Source organism: Mustela lutreola, chromosome 6 (genome assembly GCF_030435805.1).
Source record: "Mustela lutreola isolate mMusLut2 chromosome 6, mMusLut2.pri, whole genome shotgun sequence".
Taxonomy (NCBI): domain Eukaryota; kingdom Metazoa; phylum Chordata; class Mammalia; order Carnivora; family Mustelidae; genus Mustela; species Mustela lutreola.
Genome location: NC_081295.1, coordinates 58,794,600 through 58,818,338, shown reverse-complemented (window position 1 = coordinate 58,818,338; position 23,739 = coordinate 58,794,600). Strand labels below are relative to the sequence as shown.

The window sequence follows — 23,739 nt, the reverse complement described above, 5'->3', positions numbered from 1 at the left end:
AAAAAACACTCCCCTGTGCGTTCCAGTGTTTCACTGGTACAGACAAAAATCATCTCTGCTTATTCAAACCATGGGCTATTCTTCTTCCCTCGTTGTTAGCATAACATACACTGCTTATCACACCTGTTTAAACTTCCATGGATGAGATGAAATAATTTGTATACATCCAAGTTAATTTGTTTGCAAGGTTACCAGGCTGAAGGTCTCAGCTCTAGGATGCCAACAAAATGTGAACAAAGCTAGTTTAGCTCACGGATGTGGGGCCTGCAGAGGGGAGACCCAGTATTCCCATGGAAACAAGGGCGGCTCAGGCTGCGGTCTGAGGTGTAGTTAGCATCCTCTAGTGAGCTGTGCTCCTAATCTCTTCCCCTTTGCTTTATGGGGACATTCCCTCATTCTCCATCCCTGCCCTGGAGGGTCAACTGCTTGTTCCCAGGCCATTTCCAGGAGGTGGGCCTGCAGCCGCCTCGATCTCAACTTGTCTCACCACCTTTCCAACCCCGACAAGTCCCCCAAGGCCAGGCCCTTCTGCTTCTAGCTGCAGACCATCTTAAGATGAGGCCGGCATGGCAGGCAGGCCTGAACGAGGCAGTAAAAGCCTGGCTACCTAGAATTCTGTGCTTTTCTAGAGAGTAATTCTTAGGCAAGTGAATGCTAACCTTCCGTGTGTAAAAAAAAAAAAAAAAAAATTAGAGTACTATATGTTTACATTAAACACCCTGGAGTAGCTTTTGTATGCAGCCCAGCCTTTTCTGAGCTTTGCCAAGGAAGCAGAGCCCTCCTGGTGAAGGGACCGATCACAGCAGGTCGTCAAGTGCCTGTTTCCCGCAGGCGTTCATTGACTGCCCAGTCTCTAGAGTGGCTCCTTATTGTTAAAAGTTAATTTTACTTACCTTTTCACAGTTACTTTCTGATTGGAAAAGTGAAGTCTAGCTAGGTGCAATTTTATTGTACTAACAGTTGAAGCATCTTTAAACATACCAGCTCAGAGCACATGTACACAGAGAAACTGACATTCCTTTTCTAATGGCCAAAAACTGCAGCAAACTTCTTGTGTTCCTCATCAGCTAGCTCAGATGTTTTTAGTGTCTGCTCAGAGTTCCGCAGGAGCCAGCCCCAGGGAGAGACCCCTCCCTGAGGCGCCCCACCCGCCTGGAACCCTCAGAGCCAAAGTGCGCACTTGGACGTGAACTTTCAGCACCGATCCAAAGCTGGGCACGTGGGCGTTCTCAGCCAGCATCTTGGCACCAAACCTTCCAACGGCAGCATGCACCTACCTTGTTTCTCTGTCACCAAGTCTGACTCGAACTGAGCCCGTCTCCCCAACTCCTTGTGCTCTCACGGTATTGCCGTTCGTGCCCAAGGCCGCCCTCTGAGGCCTCCCCAACAACTGCGGCCACAGACAAAACAACTCCTTCTAGGAACGCTATCCCGTGTGGCTGAGTATTTGCTGCCAGGTCTGATGATGTGTCCTACTTCTCATCTGGCCCAAGTCTGGCCGTAATACTGGCCCAGCTATAAAAGCCATAGAATTTATCATCGTCATTGAAAATACTTATTCACTTGAAATTGCTGTGTTCTTTCCAGGTCTATCAAAAAAGATGAAAATATACACATGGAATGAAGTTTAAGATTCCTCTTTTCTTTGTTCTCATTATAGCTGAATTCAAAATAGCACCAGTCCGTCAGGAGACGAGCTGGCTTGATGGGGGGATTTTCTCTCCCTTCCATCAATCCCCTGCATAGACACTTCTTCCAACTTTGCTCACTAAATTCATTCTCCCCACTCTTGTTTTCTGAGAGATGACCAGTATGTCCAAGAGGACTTTCTGTGATGACAGAAATGTCACATAGCTTATGGCTACTAAACACTCAAAACGTGACGCTGAGAAACTGAACTTTATGTTAAAATAGCCCCATGTGGCTAGGGGCTGCTGTACCAGGTAGTGGAGCTTGAGAGGGAGAGGAGGGCAAGGTTCTGCTTGAGAGGGAGAGGAGGGCAAGGTTCTGCTTGCCTTTAGACCCAGCTGTGCTACTGATTCACCCTCCGGTGTTTCCCTGAAACATGGGACGGTTTATGTAGACCAAGTCTCTTGCTCTCTGAATGCCGGGGAAGGATTCCCCAGTTCAAATTCTAGCTTGCCCATTGGTTGGCTACATCTTGAGTGTCTTTCCTCATTTGTGACACCACCTGATACATACAGTGGGCTGTTGGGGACCACCAACTGGAACAAAAGGGATCTGAAATACACGGGAATCTAAAAACACACCACACAAATATAGGTTGTTTATGAAACACTGGTATTAAAAGTAGAAGCTGTCAGCTGCACAACTGGCACAGGGTCCTAGCCACTCAGTTATGGATACGAGAGAAAAACATGTTCTCTCCCACTACACAACCACCATCCATTTTGCACAGTGGGAGGAACACACGTGCTCACAAATGCAGAAAAGACCCATGACACTACAGGTAAAAATTAGTATTCTTTGTTTTTCAACAGATAGGAACTTTGGCTCATAGCTTATCAACACACCAAGAATACAAAGGAAAAGTAAGATCTACTCAATTTAGACCAAAAAAAAAAAAAAAAGAAAGAAAGAAAGAAAGAAAAGAAAGAAAGTGCCTGCCCTTGACCACTAAATAAAATTTTCCCAGATCCGCTTTCCAGCCACTTCCCTAGACTCCGAAGTCCAACAGTCATGGACATCATTACCTACATTTTCCTTGGCTTGGCCCTTCAAATATGGTGGGTATATAATCAGGGATTTTTAGACACAGCATATTTTATTTAAACGTGACACACATTTCCTTCCTGTGCTCCCCATGGAACTTTTGAAGAACAAATGTAATTCAAGCATTTTTATACATATTTCACTTATTTCATGAATGTCTTTTCCCAAAACTTCGTGAGTTTTAGGTCTGTGTGTTAAATACACCTAGCCCAACACTAAGTGCAAAGTTGGTCCTCAGATGCTGAATTGAATTAATCTGAAAATGAACACTCTTTAATTTCTTCAGGAAGTCTTTTTTAATGATGAATTCAAATTCACAAATGGTTTTAAGGTTCCATTCACCATAACTGTGTATTTCATTAATGTGGACCTTCAAATATAAATATTTACACTGTTTTCATGATATTATCACAAACTCCTATAAAAATAGTCTGTCTCAACAGACTATAAATTCATTGTGGCTGAGGATCAAAGCTCAGCTGTTTTTAAAAAAATAAACGGTGTGGATAATACAACGTCCCCCATCACCACGTACATGACCAGCACTGGCTGGCTGCCGCCGATTCCAATCTTTAGTTGAAACCTGATGCGCTTTCTGGCCACATCCTTAACAGACTCATGATTAACCTTCTATCATCTGGCAGACCACCAACAATCCTAACAGAGAATTGACAAAGGGATGGTCCTGATGATAATCAGTCTATTCTGTGACATGCAGATTGCATTTGAGTCTTAAATACGGTAATATTTTAACACCTGTCACCCGGGAAAGATAGTAAGTCTTCCCCCAAAACATCTCAGGACATAATTTTCAATCCCCTTGTTTCTAAAAATACTGAGTGAGTGATACAGATCTGCCAGTACGCCAAAGAAGGCTTGTGCCATCTGCTTCATTCTGTTCATACTGATTATTTTGGGGATGAGTGAGGATCAGATTGGAATAAGAACATATATATATGGCAACAGCTAGGAAAGGCTGTGTGCCCTGAGAGCGGGTGGTATATGATGGTAGAGGTCAGAGCACAAGTGTAGTAGTTCTAGGATGTCCCCAGTGCTGCGTAACACAATCAGCTAATGGGGAACGACAAATGTTCTACGGCATTCTCAAAATAAACTATGACTTCTGGCTTCTATTTCCATTGTGCCCAGTGACACAATGCAAGACCCATTTCTGATAGGAAACTGAATTTCCATTTTTAATCTTCCAACGTTGGTACTCTAAGATTTTTTTGACTCCATTCATCACCATTCCTTATAGATAAGAAGGCTCTGCTCCAAACATTTCCCTGTGTCTCATATTCCCATAACTCGGGATTGTTTTTCTATAAATATGTTAAAAGCCAGTTTTAAAAGGGCCTCTATCAAGTTTCTGTTTACTTCTTATACTCACAAAATATGAAACAGTCAATCATGGAGCAGGGTGGGTAAGTGAGAGGGTGCTTCTCTTAGTATCAGTTCTTTGGAGGACATTGGTAGCAAGTTTCCAACATTAACAAAACTATCCAGAAACATCAGCAAGGTAAAGATGATGTTTCTCAGAACCTCGAGGTAGCTGTTTCTTATTACACATATGCATTGAAAAATCTGGTAGGTATCGTATCTGAGTGAGTGTGGCAGATGATTTGGGACTCAGTGTATGTCTAATCAGCAAAACAGGTGCTCCCGGGCAGGACTAACTTGGTTGAAGATGACAGATGTGAGACCTTGATAAGTACCTTACCAGATGGCTGTGGCTAGGTTTTCACTCTTAACTTAGAGCAGGGGTTCATAAGTGGCTGTGAATTCTCTGAAATTCTGTGCAACATTAGGAGGTATGAATATTGGAGTTCTTGGACCAAAGCTTGTTTCAGATTTGCTAAGGAGTCCAAGATTCAAACAGGTTAAAGGCCACTGTCTTAGATAAAAACAGGAAAAAAAACAAAAAAACAAAAAAACCCTCTAGGTGCCATCAACTCTGTGTGTTCGCAAAGTCATTGATATTTCCTAATCCATAGGCCATATATTTTGTGAAACAATCATTGCATTTTATCAGGTTAGAGTAAAAGAAAAGCCAAAAAAGTTTCTATAATAATGTTCTTCTGAAATTTAAGCAGTAAACAACTTGTACAAATTTCATTTCAAATTTGACTACATGGGGGAGGAGGGGAGGAGCCGCGGCGCCTGGCTGGCTCGTGTCGGTAGAGCATGTGACTACGGATCTCAGGGTCATGAGTAGGCGTCCCAGGGTAGGCACAGAGATTGCATAAAAAATTTAAAAATGTAAAAAATAGATTAAAAAATATGGCAACAGATGACAACTATCATGTAAGATAGGCCTACCTTCTGCCTAGAGGGTAAACTACCCTCTAAATCATAGGGAGGGGTCACTTGTCAGCACCTCGAAAAATCTTATATCTGAAAAATGTCTGCATGTGTGTATTTATCCTCAATAAAGTACTAAGACACCATCACTGAAATCCACTAACACCTGAGCAGACAGCACCTGGGATGAACTCTTGTGCTGGATCCACAAGGCAGGACACCCTGTTATGTCTGCACATCTCTTTCCTACAAAGGCCCAATGGCAACCAAGGCTGCAGGTCAACCCACTTGCTATTTTCTTAATGTGCCATGTTCTGTCACGTCTCTGTGTTTTCCACACAACGCCCCTTCCTAGAGTGTCCTGCCACCCCTGCCCACCTGGCAACTCTTCCTTCTTCCTGTCACTCTGAGGCAAGGGAGCTCCCTGTCCGCTTGGGGAGATGGTAAACCTAGGAGGAAGCAATTAGAAATCCAGCTGAAATCCAGGGGGCCTTGGGCTAAGGAGATTGTGATGGAGATAAAAGTAGCTCACTAAAAAGCATGGCTAAATAAGAAAGAGCAAAATTGGTTTGGTGAAAACCTATCTCCACAGAAAGTTCTTCCGTGTTCCCTCCAGAACTACTTATTCAACAGCGTTTTAGACAGCTCCGCCTTAAGAGGTCTGAGACCCTGTGTTCTCCGTGGTGGGAAGCACTGACTGCCCCTGCGTTCCACCCTTGCGGGGGGGGGGGGGTGCGCCACCAACCACCCCAAGCAATTCCCCCACCACCTGTTCAAATCAGGTTTGCTGCCTGCTGACTTTTAAACCGTTACCTTGAGAGACTTAACTTTGTTAACTCAGTGACTCAGCTCTTATTTTCTTGGAAACAAGGCCTGAAATAAACAAGAAAGCCAAAGTGACTTATGTATCTAATATTCAGAGACCAAAGTAAGGAGAAAGCTCTCTGGTTGATTACACCACAGCTTTAGAACATCAAATCTAGGCACTAGACAGAAAATGGCAATGAGGACAGGGTGTGAACCTTCTATTCACAGATGTTGGGTACAGTCTAGTTAAAGACGGCAATTGAAGAAAGGTATGTGGCTCCAGTCTCTTCTGAAACGCCACTCAAACAGTACTAATGAGATTTTTTTAAAACCCACCCAAAGAGGAGAAAATGGCAATAAAATGTTGGGAGCTGGAAAGCAGGGAAACAAGCAGTGACTGGCTTCTCAGTCCTCAGAAAGCTCAAATCTAAGCCAGTAATGAAAAGCTACAGGGCGACCTGATTTACCCTGGGGAACCCATCAAGAGACTCAGAAATGTGGGCACTAGGTAACTCTGCAGGGGAGGGGAGGGTGGGTATAAGAACCTAGAGAGTCGAAAAGTCTGCTGGTGAAGCATTCAGCCCTCTGACCCCCTCCTAGTGGGGCATCTGAGGGCAGCGCACCCTGCTGAAACAGAGGGACTCCCGTGGAAGATTGTATACCGGCCCTCTCTGGCTATCGGAACCCAGGCAACAGGCCTATCCCCTCCAGGAGACTTCTCTGGGAAAGCTGACCAGCCCAAGAGAAAAGAGCTAATTACAAGGACAAATGGCAGTCCCCAGGTGTACCTGCATTAACCCACAACCAAGCCCTATTTAAGTATACAAAGCTTCCATCAGCTTTTTAATGGCTCCACTCATAAGTCAGCAGACAGCTGAGGATCACCAGAAGTCAGAAGAAAGCAACTATGGAGAAAAGAGAACTTCAAAAACAACTATAAATGTGAGAGAGAGAGCGAGGGAGAGAGATCCCTAAAAGGACTATAAAACACACACAGAGATATTTTTAAGAAAACCGAAAAGGCAGTTGCAAGGACAAGACCCAGGGGCAGGGGCAGGGATTTGAGTGCAATTTGCCGGGGAGCGTCTAAGAATTTGCAGAAACTCATCTGATGATTCTTAGGCACCTTTATGTTTGCCAATGTGGCTTCTTTTGAGGGTATCTGCTATTTTTACATATTTGCTCCTCTTAATGCTCACTAGTGATTAATACCACGAAGAACCTTTAATAAACCAGCTAATATAACCCAGAGACTAACAACAAATTCATTCATAGGTTCAACGTCCAAAAAATGCACATTTAGACAAAATAATATAAGAGGAGATCAATTTTTAAATTACTCAAACAGCTATCTTCTTTTTTTTTTTTTTTTAAAGATTTTATCTATTTGTGAGAGAGAAAGGAGCGAGAGAGGCAGGCAGAGGCAGAGGGAGAAGCAGGCTCCCTGCCAAGCAAGGAGCCCGATGTGGGACTCGATCCCAGGACGCTGGGACCATGACCTGAGCTGAAGGCAGCTGCTCAACCAACTGAGCCACCCAGGCGTCCCTCAAACAGCTATCTTTATTATATGATAAAGTTACCTATTAAACACTACACCTTGTTAAACATTTTATACTAGAATGGACTTACAATAAAGTTATAAAGAGATGAAAGACATAAAATTGGAATGCAAGAGATCTTTCATTATTTATAATGACTGTCTACACAGAAAACCAAAGAATTCACACACAGGCTAACAGCTTGGCAAGATATTTAGTTATAAAAATCAAAATACAAAATCAACTGTATTTCTAAATGCCAGCAAACAGAAATATAATTTAAAATACAATATACATTTGCCATAAAACAAAGATATCTAGCAACAAATCTAACCACAAAGGTACAATATATATTTATGGAGCAATTTCAAAACTATACTGAAAGACATTATAGGAGACCTAAGTAAATGGAAAAATATACCATGATCATGAATATGGAAATACAGATGGAATTACTGTAACACTGTCAGTTCTTTCCATATTTACATATTAATTCAATGAAGTGCTAATAAAAATTCAACAGGGTTCTTTGTTAGAACCCTGATCATTCCAAATTTTATATGGAAAAGGAAAAGTCCAAGAATGGCCAAGAACTTTCTAGTCCTACTGGATCATACTCATCATTATACCAACAGACCATGGTATCTCCCAAAGAAGAAAAACTTAAGAGATAGTGGATAAGGTTGTTTTGTTGCTATTGCTTTTGTTTTTAAAGCTCATCGTAACTGAGGTGGTATGACATACTGAGGCACAGGATTCGACAAGTGGACCAATGGAGTGGAATGAATAGCCAAGAAACAGACCCACCCTTGTATGGAAACAACATATGACAGGGCTTGGACAGCAATCACTGGGGTGGGAACTGGCCACTTAATAATCGGTTATCCATGTGGAAAATAAGGGAGCTGGATTCCCATCATGCACCACATATAAAAATTCTAGACAGATTTAGTCTTAATGTTTAAAATAAAACTTTAAAACTTCAGGCAAGAATAAAAATTAAAAAGGAGTTTCACAGAAAGGGAAACTCAGATCACTAATACACAGGTGAAAATATGCACAATTTTATACAAGTGAGATTTCTTGGTCCATCATTAAAACAATTTCCCTATACTTTTCTACTCCATGGGATTGCCTTTTTTTTTCCTTTTGTCATATACCACATCTGACATGTCCTGTTAATCTTTTTAACACCCGTCCACCCTCCCACAAAAACACACTGGGATGAAATTCAGTTTTTAAGCCAATCCCATTGCCAAAATATTAGAAAGTCAGGCAAGACCAAGTAATGCCTCATGAGAGTAAGACAGACAATATACAAGACTGGAATCATCGACAGACCTTCAAAGATGCTCTTCCTTAGGGATTAAAAGGTACGATATAATTAAATCACTCTACGAAGATATATGCCTGATAAAAGTGAAAGGAATGATCAGAATGCAAGGTGGATAAAGGATACAGCTGTCGAAGGTGTGGTCATCTCTTGCTTGAGAGCTTGCTTGAGAGATTGAGACAGTTCATGGAGAGGCCAATGTTAAAGCTAAGCCTGCAAGTTTACCAGGTGCTTAAGTGGGGAGGTGGTCGATTTCAGGCTGAGGGAATGAATCAGCATAGGATACTTGAAAACGAGTAGTTCAGTATGACTGGATTATTCTGCAAATATGGGGCACTGCGGCCAAAGAGGCCAGAAAAGGAGGCAAAGGCCAAATCATGAAGGTTCAGGGATATAAGACTGCTTCATTCCACTAGGGTAAGGTGGGGTTTGTTGCTGTAATCCTTTAGTAGTTGACTGACCTATTTAGTCAAGCTAGCCACTAAGAGTTTATGAGTTAGTGTGGAGTGAAGGAGGCGGAAGGAGAAGAGGTAGAAGGAAGGAGAGAAGGCCAACAAGACACGGTCTCCACAGGAACGGAAAAAACACTGGGAAGGGCATAAGCACAGGAATCTATGAAGAAAACACAGAGGAGGCAAACCAGAAGAAGCAAGGACAGCCCAGGACTGATACCTAGGCGCTGGGCAACACAAATCCATGATAAGCACCGGACTTGTCATCAGGTCAGACTTAGTGACCATAACTACAGCAGAGATGTGGAAGACGATTTAGTAGAGAGTGGTGAGACCAGAGGCAGTGAGACCCTCTGGCTTCTGCCGCGTGTCTGAAGGGGTAACAGCAACCTGGAAAGAAAAGCAGGCAGGCCGAAAGGACACTTCGTAAAGTCTAGTTAGATGAGGACTTAGGTTAGGTCACAGGAAAGAGGTATCTGTGGTGGCGGAGGAGGAAAGGAAGGAGTAGTCCTGGAAGAGAAGTCCAGCCGAACGGCGCACAAGGAGCTCCATTTTAGACCTGTCATCCTCGTGCAGGGCCGCGTTAATGCTCTCTCCGTTGCTTGGATTTCAGTCTGTGCGCTCTGCCCAGGCGAGGTCTGGTTCCAGACCTCTTCAATCTAATGGTGCCTAATGGACACAGAGGCCAGTGAGGACACCTATGCCATAAAGGAGAAGCTGAGGCTCTTTTCTAGACCAAACACAAAGAATGACACCCTTTGGCTACAGGAACATGGATACCGTTCTGAATCTAGCTTCTGTAATTGACTCTACATTACTTGGAGCTCTACCTGGGTGGCCTCAGATCCTGCATTAAGCCCACATACTCAACTCTGATCACCAATGTTTGTCCTTTACAGCATCGTTTGGTAAAGTGGGTGAGGAGGAATTTGTTTTCTTTATGGCAGGCTGTAGCTAAATCGATTTTCCCTCAGGACATCTATTCTGCATTGTGGAACAGGGCGGAAGCATGCTTGTGGGGACAAGTAATTCTTAGAGGTTCCAAAAGCAGAAGAAGCTTTCTGCTGCTAAATTCCTCCACTTTTCTTGGGTAAGAGAGAGTAGTAACAAGTCTATGGCAACAAAAATAAGCAAAATGAGAATTTGCATTAAAAAATGTGAGGCTTCAAAATAATTTCTAGATGGTTACTGTATAAAGCAGGACCCCAACAGCTCAAAACCCCTGTTTGGCTGCCCAGTCTAGTAGGAGAAAGTAGGCTTTTCTGCAGGTGGGAACCTTCCTTTGTTACAGTTGTGTTTAGCAGACTGAAGATCTGTCTGACCTATTTAACAGTTCAGGCAAACCACTCTGAGTCTACGTGGAATGGGTGGGGAAGGTAGGAGGAGAACAGGTAGAAATAAGGAGAGAGCGCCCCTGGACTTCTGTCTCAACTGAAACCAGAGGAAGCCCTAAAAATGAGCAGAAAAGGCAGAAACCCTGGAACATGAGCCTCAGAAGGCCAGAGAAGACCAAGAGAAGCCACACTACCCAGGGGAAAGGACTGCTGCCTGGGGCGGGTAGCCAGGCTCCATCCCGGCAGGGGCTCCTCCCTGAAGCAGGTGTGTAAGCAGCCCCCCCTCCCTCCCAAACAGAGTGGAAGCAGAGGGGCTCATCCAGCTCAGGCCTCCCCAGCTAGGGCCAAAACACTGTCCTAGAACGGGTCCCTCTGCAAGATGCTGAAAACTTCTGCTCCCTTCCTCTCCACGCCATGTACGTGATCATTTTAAGGACACTCCGGAAGAAATATCAAATGTCCACAAACAAGCAAAACAGGCTTGTGCATCCAGAGAGGCAAGGGTGAAGTCCAGGGCTGGTTGTCAAGCTGAGACGGAGCAGACCTGGTCTCAAGGAGACCAATCATGGCCTCCATCTCATGGTGGTATCATGGTGGGTGAGAGGGGTGGACAGCAGTCCTGAAACCCACACGAGAGCCTCTGGTACGAGAAGATTTTCCAGTCATAAATTCAGTGATGGAGGCTATCCTTTTGTGACAGCTGAAACTAGATCCCCCTCCTCCCTCCCATCAAACCCTCGATGGCTGGCCTTTAAGCCCTTCTAGGCTATGCTTCCATAGCTCACAGCCCGTGATCTCTGTTTCCAGGTCTCTAAGAGTAGGGCACGGAGGAACCAAAACTTACCTAATTAGTGGCAGAGCCTATTGTCCTAATACAGTTACCATTCTAGGGAAAAGAAAAGCCTGGTTTCTTCCCAGGAAGTGTGTGAGGGTAAAGGTTCAAACTGAGAAAAAAAAAAAAGAAAGAAAGCAGACCAGTCACCCTAATGATGGGAAGCCAGATTCAGGAGTTAAAAATCTCCTGAGGGGGGGGAAAAAAAAAATCTCTTGAGGGAAACATAAAAGCTACAGGAGGTTTGAAAATGATTCTGAAGACCCTGATGGACTGTTTGGTTCTGAAACAACAGTGTCTCTAAATAAAAAGAAAAAGGCCTGCAAACAGATAACACTATGTCAGCAAAGTATCTCGGAGTGGCAGAATGAGAGAGGACTTCCGCTCTTCCTTTCTAAAAATCTGACACTGGCCACCGAGGTGCGACGCGTAGCAGGTGGGCGAGGGGGACTTCAGGCAGAGGGAGGGACAGAGCAGCACAGGGCAGCCTGTGGTGTCCCATGGGCAAAGGCTGCTTGAAGGCAGCTGTGAGGCTAAGGGGAGGAGCAGGAGATGGGCCTGGAGAGGAGGCAGGGCTGTCCCAGAGGGCGTGGGGGCCAGTGACAGCCAGGATGCTTCCATCAACAGATTCCTTCACACAGGACAAAAGTCACAAGCATGCACAGCACACACTTACCCTCTCCCCCAGGGACAACTCCTGGACCCAGAGGGAACCGCAGATTGAAAGGTGCTGCTCTAAAATTCTCCATGGTTGTTTTTTACACGCAATGAGCCTGAGATCCAAAATCTGATTACCCAAATGGCCACGAATATAACTGGCAATTGGTAAAGGACAGCTTCAACTCTTTCTTTCCCTAAGCTTTTTCACCAAATGAGCACCCAGAAGTCACTGTCCTATGAACTGTGTACAAACTTAACAGAAAAAGGTAAAATGGCTGTGCCTGTGCCAGCGTTCACTGACCTTCTTCCGGAAGCACGGCTGCCCCCCTCGGAGGGCACACGCCCTATTTATCAGACAAATGACCACACAGTGTTGGAGCAAGAATGTTCTCTTTGCCTTTCCATGCCACATCCCATAGATCTAAATGACGCAGAGCAAATGGTTCACGCAGGAATACTTTAGTTGAAATATAAAAATACGTCTCACTGGTCCTTCAAAGTGACTCCAGTTGTAAATTTTTTTCCTTTTTAAGATGTTACACATTTCATCAGTTTCCATTTTAAAAAGCAAAGGCACTGGAAAGACAAGGCAACTTGTCCCAGTTCCTGCACTGGCTTCGCTGAAAGGCAGAAAGGAATGCCGGGGGAAATGGAGGCGAAAGCTTCAGAAGAGAGGAACACTGGCAAGCAGGGCCGCATCTCCTTTTCACCTCCAGTCTTTTCTCTCCCCCCATTCACAGCTTTAGGTCCTTTGTTTGTTTAACAAACCATTACAATCATACCCTGCTCAATGGGGAGGAATGTGAGCTCTCTAAGTAGCTGTGCTGGCGAGCCACATGTGTGGTCCACCCCGCAGCCCAGCCCGGGGGCCTCACTGTGCGGGTCTGTGCTCCCGGCGCCCTGGAGGCCAGGCACCTTGCTCACAATGAGCCCCATTTCCCCTGCCGCATGCCTGCTGCTCCTTCCCAGTAGCCTATAGCGATGTCCCAAGTAGCTCCTCCTTTCGGGCTAGCCTAGCCACCGGACTGGCCATACTGCCTGGGCTTGTCCGGTTCAGCTCCCGAGACCAACACTACCTGGTGTGGCAGCCACCCCCTACCTGCTCCCGGCCCATGGACTCACCAGCCACACAGAGCTGACACAGTCCAGGCTCTTCCCAGTTATCACGCTTAGCCTTCCAACGTCCATCACATTGGAAACAGAAGACACAAGGGCAAGACCCCCTCCCCTGCTTCACGGGAGCTGCTCTGCCTTTCTCCATTCCTACTAGAGAGACTGGCCATGTTGGGATGAATTTCAATGTCTTGGCCAAACATCAATATGTTTTTTAGTCCGATTGTATTTCAAAGGGCATTCAAAGGCTATTTAGCACAATGACAGTCTCATTAAGCCCTCTGAGGCCCTGTCAGAGAGAGAGGCATCTTTATCCCCATCCGACAGATGAGGAGACTGAGGTGTTGAGATGATGCTCCCTGCCCATTGGAACTGACAGAGAAGAGGCTGCAAGTGCTGTTCTGTGCAAAGCACGGTGGCACCCAGTGAGGGCCCCGTGAGTGTCAGCATCACTGGTGATGATGAAAACGACCAGAGGCCAAACCTGGGTGATCTGAACTGTGTGCTCTTCCCACCCGTACCCGGCCATCCTTCCTAGGTACACCGTCTGCACGAGCCCCAGGCTTCAGCTCTGACTACAGTATTTCCAAAGACAGCCTCAGATTCCGTGGCTGGATTCCCTGGTACGACTGGCCCCTGACCAGCATCTTCCTCAGGCTGGGCAGCCAACACGTGCCAGAGAGAGGAAGACACCCTCTATGCAGCTCAGGCACACCAGGTGGGTCAGGGAGGCTTGAAAACATTTGAACGGACAGGGAGCCTGCAGAAAAGTCCACAGAGTGATCTGTCACCTCTGGCTGTGGGTGGTGGCCAGCAGATGACAGAAAGGTTGCCAGTGGGAGCCTCTGATACCCTGGGTTGAAGAGCATACTCAAGTTTCGAAAAAAGAAAAGTTAGAAGAATGCTGTTCGAAGATAGTTGGCAGTATGAGGGGGAAGTGTATTTCTTCTCTAATAGAACCTCTGGGAAGGCCCTGGAACCTCCTGCCCAACCGGACTGTGTCCCTTGTGCTTCCAAGTGACTGGTCATACACGCACCTGGACGGCAATAATCTGAAGACGCTACCACCGTTTACATACCTGCTGGGTGACAGGAAACACCAGCTTCCGGGGGGTCGTGGAGTCCTCTCAGGAGCTTGTCTGAGGAGTCAAACCTGTAGGAAGAGATCTTGCATGCCTTCAGTGAACGAAGCTGGGGCAGCGTTCCCCCCACCAGGCTGCAGCCTCAGCTTCCCTTCGGGAGCACATCCACACACCTGATCCTGTCTAGAGATTTCTGACCACCCTTCCAGGCATTTTCATGGACGACAGACCAGTTTTAAACTTTACAGTCCTGTAGTAGGATACCTCCATAGCCATACCACCGTTAATTTTTAAATGTCTCTGATCTACCAGATGGCAAAAGTCTTAAACATTTAGATCTGATATATTTAAAAGGTATGATAAAGTTCATAATGCAGTAACTTAAAGGATTTTCAATCTGACGTCATCTTGCCCAGGAAGGTCTTTAAGAATTTCTACTACATCTCTTTTCCTACTTGCAACTAGATTAAAAAAACCCTGAAGTTTTCCCCTGCTTTCTGCCAGGTTGGTGGGGAGGGCCAAAAACCATGAAATTGTTTATAGAAAATATTCAAAATAGCACACAGAGGAAATGACTTTTTTTTTAAATGAACAATATTAGAATACCATAAAACAGGTATGCAAATCTATGCAATGACAGAACCTGAAACAAATTCTCAAATGAGAAAAGGCAGCAAGAACCAGTAGGCATTCATTTTCAACAAGACCTTCAAAGAAACATATAGATTTACCAGATGTGCAGGGGGAAAAGGCTGAGGCCTCTAAACTGAACCCACAGTCCAGTGGTCACCAAAGTTGGCTCTGCACTAGAATTGCCAGAGAAATCTTTTAAAGAATACAGACTCCTAGGCCACAGTGCAAACAGCACAGCCTCGCAGCATATCACTCTGGCCCTGGGAGTCGAGGTTTTCACCAAGCCTTCCAGAGCCCAGCCTGCATCTGGTTTTGCACCACTGATCCCTGGTGAGCATGCAGAAACCAGTACCTCTGCTCACCAGTTCGTTATAAAACTTGGCTTCTTCCAATTTAGAACTATGCCAGACTGTCAGTCCTCAGAGGGGAAAGATTGTTAGGACTTTCTTAACCAGCCCAAAGATAAATCTATTATGAAACAAAGCCAATCCTATCTCACCTACGTGATTTACTCACTTGGTTGCCTGTTTCCTTCTCTTAGTTTGATCAAAAAAAGGCTCTGCCCGTTTATTTTGTAGGAGAACACCCTTTTAACTTAAAAATGGAAAATTAGGGGTGCCTGGGTGGCTCAGTGGCTTAAAGCCTTGCCTTCGGCTCAGGTCATGATCCCAGGGTCCTGGGATCAAGTCCTGCATCAGGCTCTCAGCTCAGCAGGGAGCCTGCTTCCCTCTCCCTCTCTCTCTGCCTGCCTTTCCGCCTACTTGTGATCTCTGCCAAATAAATAAATAAAATCTTTTTTAAAAATTGAAAAATTAAGATCATTTTAGACAACTAAGTTTTTAAAATAACCCATCGCAATTCAGGAAAAAGCCTGAAGGAGGGTTAAAACTGGAGGTAAGTAGGATTTCTGAAGCAACCAGAGAGTTTGTTTTGCATGTATAAACACTTCACGAATCATCTCATGGCCCAGCCCTCTTCTCCAAATACCCAACATCTACCATGGTGCTTTAGATTATTGGGTAGCCTCCAAAGGCCTGTATTAGTCGTTGCTGTTGTTGTTGTTTTTAAAGCACTTTAAAAAACATTGAACCAAGAGAGTAAAATCCTTCTGGATGATTCTTCCTTTGCTCTTACACATCTCACCAACGGACAATACCAATTTATGAATTCAGAGAGGCGGGAGCTCTCTCCTGCTTCACAAGAAAGGGTGCACATGACATGAAGTACGCAAACCAGGCAGTGGAGTAGCTTAGCTTCATTGTCAAAATATTCAAATTATCACTAAAAGAAAGCAATTCCTTTCTGAACCCAACAATACTCCTTGGCCTCCGAGGGCTCACACAGGAGCTTATTCTTAAGCTGTTCAATGTAAGCAGCACCAGTGAAAGAGGAGAACTCTGGCAGGGAGGAGGCCAAGTTCCTCCGCCTCTCCCACCTGCCATCTCAGACCAGTAACGCTCCCCGAGTTAACAATGCAACAGAGAACCTGCAAGCATGCGCGGCCCTGGGGAAAACCGGGCACTGTGCAACAGTGTAGCCAAGCAGAGAAGAGAGGGGGAAAAGAACACATCTAAGTTTGACAGGACGCTCTTTGCACACTGCATTTCAGGTTAGAATTCAGATTTTCAGAATCAGAAGAAAAGGTTTTAATCTTTCAAATGTAAACATATACAAATATGTACATATATATGTGTGTATATGTGTGTGTGTGTACATGTGTGTATATAATCTTTGTTATATACATATATAGGTGTTATAGGGTCATTTTTGCCATACACATATATGGATATGTATATCCATATATAGATACATATGGATATATATATATATATATATATATATATATGGCAAAAATGACCCTATAACATTAAACACTCCTAAATACACGTATTTCTGAGCTCCAGAGTAGCAAGAAAAGTCACATTTTTCTAGGAATGAGGATTGGCACACAGTAAACAGATTAGAGTTAATTGTTTAAGAGGGAGAATTTGCAGGGGAATGATCTGTTTGTGTTTGCTCATTCACTGATGACAAACAGCGAAATCTCCTAAATCTAGAGCATATGGTTTCTAGAATGCATCTTTTCGGGCACAGTCCGTCTTTCGAGGCAACTGCTTCTGAGGGCCACATTTAAGAATATATCCTTTTCTCTTTGAAGGTACTGGTTCAGCTGCCTGCTGGGCATGCACCGAAACCCAAATTAAACAAAGGGATTTCCCTCCAGCTTCAGCTCATTCACTTCTGGCTACTCCTGAGTTTTCTTAAGTCAATTCTTCAAACTGACTTTTTTATTTCTAATGATCTGAGTGGGAAAGAGTTGGGCAAGCTCCACATGCTGGGATTTCTTCCTCCTCTAGCTTGAAGATGGGTAAGGCTTGTGTTTGAAAAGCTTTTCAAATGAGTTTTTTAATTTATTCTATTTTCTGAAGACTGTAATTCCAGACGGAAAGGAGCCCACTAGATACAGGAGATAACAGACACCCCACTCTTACTTTGCTGAGTAAACAATGAGATTATTCCCCTGAAGTAGAGACTTTAAGTGGGATATTCACATTTATCTCAAAACAACAAAATCAGTTTAAAGAGGTCATGGAGGAGTGAGCTGCAAAGGGTCCCTCAAAAATTGAATACCTGTGCAGGCCTGACAGCTGGCCATCTACCTTCACACACGATCGCTGGGGACCCCACTCGTGACTCAGGCTTTCAACTCCTCCTTGAAATCAGAGGCCTCCTCAATCTCCATCTTCAATCCTGAACTTTCTTGCAAATTCCAGATGAATCCAGCTGCCACCTCTCTGCCTGGATATCTCACAGCCCTGAAAATCGCCTCTTCTAAAGCATGGGCCCCTCCAGCAATACCAGTTTTAGCCACTGGCTCCACTAGGTACCAGTTCCTAATATATCCTGGATGCTCACAGGTTGTGGCCATTTTAATCACTTAACACACCCTTAACAACCATATGAGTAGGTGCTATTAGCCCCATTTTACTGATGGAGAAACTGAGGCTTAGAAGTACTCTGCCCGTGGGCACGTGACCAGCAGGCAGTGGAGTTGGCATCCAGATCCCTGGTGGGAGCGGCCATGTTACCAATAGGGCAATCTCTCCACTGTGTCACTCCCCAGACTCTCCCAAGTCAGAAACTCTGGGGTCACACTAGATTTTTCTCACTGACTCAGCTATACGGATTCTGCGAGTGTACCGGCCCCCTCTTTCCGTAACTTCCGTAGTCCCCACTGTTTGGGCTGTGTTTTGCCTTCTTCACAGCCTCGACATCAGCATGGCAGGACGACTCTGGAATTCTGCTCCATTTGTCCTCCCAACAGCTTCTCTTTCTAGCTCGTTTAAAACAGGAGGCAGGCTTTCTCATTCCTTATGTTTGAGCCCAGATGACCGCGGAGACAGTCTGTCCTTGTTAACCTCTAAACCCCATGAGGAGATTCTGTCCAACCCCCAAGATGGAAGAAAGAGAGGGTGCCCACGAAGGGGAGAGAAAGCACCTCTCCGGCCCTTGCACAGCTCTCTCTCCCAGGACAGTGGGCACAGCCCTTGGGGAGGACAGGGTGTGGGCCGTGCTCTGGGAAACCCACACCCAGGGCGAGGTTTTCAACCTCCACTCAGGTCCTGAGGCAGAGAGCTGCAGAGCCCAGTGCTGGGACACACAGAAGGGCCACGCCAGACCTTCACCTGGCAGGTGCCGTGGAATTCTCTGGGTTTAAGGTCATACCCCATGAAGAAAAGGGAGAGAGATGAAATGAAATTTCCCTGTAGGTTAGCAGAATGGAGGCTGGACTCTGAATCAGTCACAGGGAATAAAAAAGGAAGACTTCCTGCATACTTCAAGTTGTGTGGTGAGGTTCAGACTTGGGGGGGGGGGGTGTTGGTTCTGGAAGGTGCCAAGAACCTTAGCCTCCTACTCCATATGCATCTGTGCTACTGGCTAGCCTCAACTGCTACAACTGGTGCCAGACTGTTTTTCAAAAAAGGCCATCCCCTGTTGCAGAGAGGAGTGCGTCTATGCAGAGGCTCTGGTGACCTGGGGGCAGTCCTGTGCTCACAGCCCCGGGGCAGAGAGAGGAGGAAGGAAGGAAACCCGCACAGATGTGGAGAGTTTACTCACAAGATTAACTCCTCTGATTCCTATGCAAACACCTAGAAAGGGAGAAACACAGAAAGCTGTCTTTAGGGCCTTTATCTTAGACTGTGAGTTGCTTAAAAACCAAAAAAAGTAAGGATGTCGACCAGGACAAGGAGAGAGGGAGGCCAGTGCAGCTGGGCTCAGACAGGACACTCCTCTTCCCAAGCCTGGCCGGGACTCCGGGGCAGGGCGCTGGGACAGCGAGAGGGTCAGCTCATTTCCATGTGAAGGAAATGAGAGTGTGCAGCAAACTGACAAGCTCAGGGAAGAGGAGAGTCCTACGCTAGGAGAGAGGATGTGAGTCCTTCACGTGACAAATTTGTCCAGTCAAAGATGTTGCAGTAACGGGAGGTCCTTGTGGCACCAAATGAAACAATGAAGAGGGGCTCATACTTTGAGGCCAGTCACACATACTCAAAGCCAACCCCATTTCAGTCCTGTGGCTAACTATTGGAGGCCTTCGGAAGAGACTTCCAAAAGCCCTGAGGAAAACTGGACAGGGATCCAGACAAGCTCGGCTCTCCCAGCCATTCTGCAGAGATCAGAATGTTCAGAACAGCGAGCCCTGGCCGGAAGAGCTTCAGATGGACAAGAATCAGCAACCAGGGAATCCCATTCTCCTGCCACCCAGGCACCGAGTCTGCCCAGCAATGGGGCACATCTGGTGGGAAGATGGAACTGGGAGAGGAGGCTTTCCCTGAGGAGCAGGTGCCCTGTCACAGAGGCAGAGCAGGCCAATGCAGTGCCCTCTCCCTGCTTTGGTTGTTGGGAAGATGAGTATTTCGTAGGAAACTGGACCTGAGAAGAGAACTCACGGGCAGTGAACGTGGAGGCGAGGGTGTATTGGGCAAGCAGGCCACGGTTTGGGAAAGCAAAGCAACCACAGCGTAGAACCACTCTGGCCTCATAAGGATCTGGCCTCTGTTGACACTTGCTTCCCTTCTGATGCCAGATAGGTGAGGTATAGAAGGGAAGAGAGAAGCGAGCAGCTCATGAACATTCGCATGGCCTGTCCCCAATCTCTGTCAACACGGGCACCACGTGCAGGAGACTACTTTCCAGGCTGTGGTGCCTAAAAATTTTCTAGGACAAGTGTGCAGAGGTGTGCTGGAGGACGAGGCCAAACCCATCTTATTGGCCAAAATTCAATTTTCATGTGGCCTAACTTAAACCTGAGACTGGCCTGGTGAGTAAGGAGCTTGAATCTGTGAGGTCAGAGCAGAGGGCTTTCTACAGACTGGACCCTGAGGTCTAGTTGGACTCCTCAGGGTCTTTCTGGAGTGGTTCCCTTTCCTTCTTATCACAGTGCTGCTGTCAGAGGGATTCTTGTAACATGCAAATATGCCCCTGTTCCTTGGTTCTTGGGGATTTCTCCGCCTTCCCATTAGTTTCTGCCAGTGGCAAGCAAGAGTCCTGACTCATCAGAAGCACCAAACGTTTGCCATCAGGAGACAATGTGCTCAGGTTTATGTTACAGAAGGAGACCTCAGACAGCAGACATAAGGGCTATGCTCCCAGACTGATCCAGTGTGTATTTTAGAATCAGTATGATCATAATTACTTTGGGGGGGGGGAACAACCCAAAAAAAGTGCACAAAAAGAATAAATGCAGTAACTGTGCCCTGAAGTTTGTTCATAAAATGAACTGTTTGCAGGGAGTTCTCAATCTTCCCTGAGCCAGAGCTCACCACACTCTCACGGTGCTCTTACAGAGTTGACAATACAGGGCAAGGAGAACCATTTTAAGGAAACAACATAAAACAATGATCATCTTAATGTGGTTCTAATTTACATGTTGATTGTGAGTGTGTCTGTTTTATGAATCACTTTTAATTCCTGCGCTCCAACAAAAAGGAAAAAATTACCGTAAACGCCACATAATGGATCAATTAAATGACTCCCCAAATAAAGTTCACTTCATTAGAGTATAAACATGCATAGCTCCTAGTGCTATTTTAAACACGCTGGTAGAGAAGTGTGCTTTATTTACTAATTTTAACAAGATTCAATACCATCCGATATGATGAAGACCCCCTTCCTGCCGTCAACTCCCTTCATCTCTAAACTGCCTTCATTTTTAGCCTTTTGTTTGTTCAGGGAGTCAGAAAATAAAGACATTTTAATGATAATTCTTACATGACAACTTCTCTTACGCAGGAGTGGTGTAAGAATGTGTCTTCCTTTGCCTTATTCCACTGTATTCCAGTGCCGTGTAACAGTATCGTGTAATAGTATCGCTGTGCTGTACATAACAAGATCATGTTTAACTAGAGACAACGATCACGATGGTGCCTGGCACAGAATGGTCTTCCAGGTATCATAAAGTGGCCTATAGGACGTACAGAAGTGATTCTGGCACTCTGGGATTTTGCTAAATATTTCTCTTTGAATATGATGGTTGGACTAGTTTCAATTAGAATCATTTGGAGAACAGGAATTTAAACACACACCCCCATGTATCTAATATTCTCTTCACTCTGGTTTTCCACCTCGGGCAGCCGTGAATAACCTTCTAGAAGTCAGCCCCCAGAGCAAAGTAAGTTGGGACGTGACTTATCTAGTGAAAGGCTTAGGGGAAAAAAAATTTCAAGTGTAAGATGTAATATAAGAAAACTTACACAGAACACTGGAATTAAAAAAAAAAATGGCATATTACAGTCAAGGACATTTTGTAAAAAAGAAAAAAAAAAGGCGTGGAGAGAGGCCAAGAATTAAGGTTAAGCAACCGTTAGCACTGAAGGTCCAAATCCAGGGGAGGGTGGCGTGAGGTGAGGAAGGCACGGGCTTCTTAAACAGAGAGCTAATACATGTTACAGGGGAAAAAACATCAACATGTTGGATACGAAATTTAAGGCTGGAATTAGAGGTTGCTATTTTGAAATAGGTGGTTAAAACAAATTATAATCTCCATATGTATGGTGGAAAATGATCATAAATAAAAAATTCTGATAAATATGGAGTATCCTGCCAACCATAAGTCCTCTCAGATAAACACTGGATTTAGAGGCCCACTTTTTCCCCATTTCATAACTTTCAGAGATTTGGACAGAAGAGATGAAAACTGAGAATCACCTCATATTATGGTCTTATGAGGATGATTGAGAAACTGAACTATAACATATCTAGCAGACTCACTATGATTCTAAATGGAGGATAATGCTCCCAAATTTTCCCTTAGTATTTTATCTGTTTTTCAGGATCATTTTAAAACATCTTTTTAAAATGTAAGAGAGGGAGCTCATAAATTTCCAGTAAACAAGTCATGCTAAATAAAAATCAGCTGTATAATAATCCCTTATTTCTAAATGAAAATAAATATCAATGACAGTTCTTCACATATTCTCTTGATTTTTTCCTAAAGAGTGAAAAACAGGCTTTTCTATCCCTCAACCCTATTTTTCCTTCAAAGCCTGAAGTTCCTCAAATGAAGATTCTCTGAGAGCGAGCATTTTCTGGAACATAACCCCCTCTACTGTGGGAAAGGTGGAAGGATTTGGTGTGTGCCAAACCAGAGGAAAGAACAAGAATACAGACTCACGCCTGAGTGCAGGAGAGCAGACGGGGCAGAAGTCTGCTGGCTCGGCAGAGACATACTTACCTTTGTCAGTCTGAGGTACAGAGGACTGTTCGATGTGACGTGAAACAGAGGCCACATCAGACGTGAAAGCAACCCTAGAGCGAGGGGGGAAAGAATCAAAAGGTTAAAAAGAAAAAAAAAAAAGGCACTGAGAAAAACCACATCCCTGCTCTGTAAGAGACACTGATATACAGAATATGAGTTCAGGAATGCCAAGATCAAAAAGTTCTCCCCGTCGACATGCCCTAGCGCCATATCCCTACATTCCAGAGACCCGCCTTCAAGTTCTGGCGGCAGTCGTCCTTTGAGAGGGGCTGGGCAGTGGTGTGGGGAAGGGCATGGGCCGACATTCCCAGGTGCCCCTGGAGCCACTCAGAAACCTCACACAATCTGTTCGGTCTCCCTCGGCCTCGGCTTCCCGCCTGTCACATGAAGACAACAATCGTACCTACGGCCCAGGAGTCTTTCGAGGATTAAATAAATTACTTTGAGTAAAGGGCTTTGCTCGGGTATCTGGGAAGCAAGGAGCCCTTGTGGATTTGCAATTATTTTCCAGAGACCCCAGTTCAAGTACAAATACCTCACAGCCTCAGGCAGAAATCAGGTGACTATCAGAATCTTTTAAAAAGTGTCAAACACGAAACCAGTCCCTGAGCAGGGTTGAAGGTGAAGTGGGGGTGGGGGGGGGAGATTCTAAGGAGCAAGAAAGGATCATTCAAAGGCCCCAAACACACACAGGCAAACAAAAACCAAACACACAACCAAAAAACCAAAACAAACAAAACTGGCTTCACTCCTGTTCCCCACCCCCCCACCAAAGACAAGGCTACTGTGAGAAAAGAGGTCTGAGGCAGAACTTGTTGACAGTAAGCACACCCAATGAAGGTAATTTTAAATCTGTATTTCAGAACAGTCTTTCCTGTAATTCAATCTAATGAATAAGGAGGATGTTTCCCTTGCAATGACTAGATAAGCCTGTAGTAGGGCTGCTTTTTTTGCTCAGTCTGGATGGACGGGAAGCCATCTGAGAGGGAAGTATCTGGTGTCTTTTTACTAGGAAGTTTGATGATGGAGATAAACACACAACGCAAACACAAGCATGTCGTATATGTTGATTCCCAGGCCTGTTGTGAAGGTCTGACTCTCAAACCTTTTGAAATGATTCTTCTTGGGGACTCTAGCAGTCTTCGGTCCTGAGACGAGGCTT

General features: G+C 45.1%; 1 protein-coding gene across 8 annotated transcripts in view; it reads right to left on the bottom strand.

The window, feature by feature from the left end:
* The window catches only part of PLAGL1 (PLAG1 like zinc finger 1), a 109,885-nt gene that overhangs the window by 7,748 nt on the left and 78,398 nt on the right, over positions 1 to 23,739 (bottom strand). For 5 of the 8 annotated variants that reach the window (XM_059177349.1, XM_059177351.1, XM_059177348.1 and 2 more), the window contains 3 exons: positions 22,554 to 22,627; positions 18,938 to 18,969; positions 14,183 to 14,256 (listed from right to left, as the gene is read on the bottom strand). The gene's annotated coding sequence lies outside the window, so the exon portion shown is untranslated. The remainder of the gene's footprint in view (positions 1 to 14,182; positions 14,257 to 18,937; positions 18,970 to 22,553; positions 22,628 to 23,739) is intronic. The other 3 variants (XM_059177354.1, XM_059177352.1, XM_059177353.1) reach the window with 1 other exon arrangement.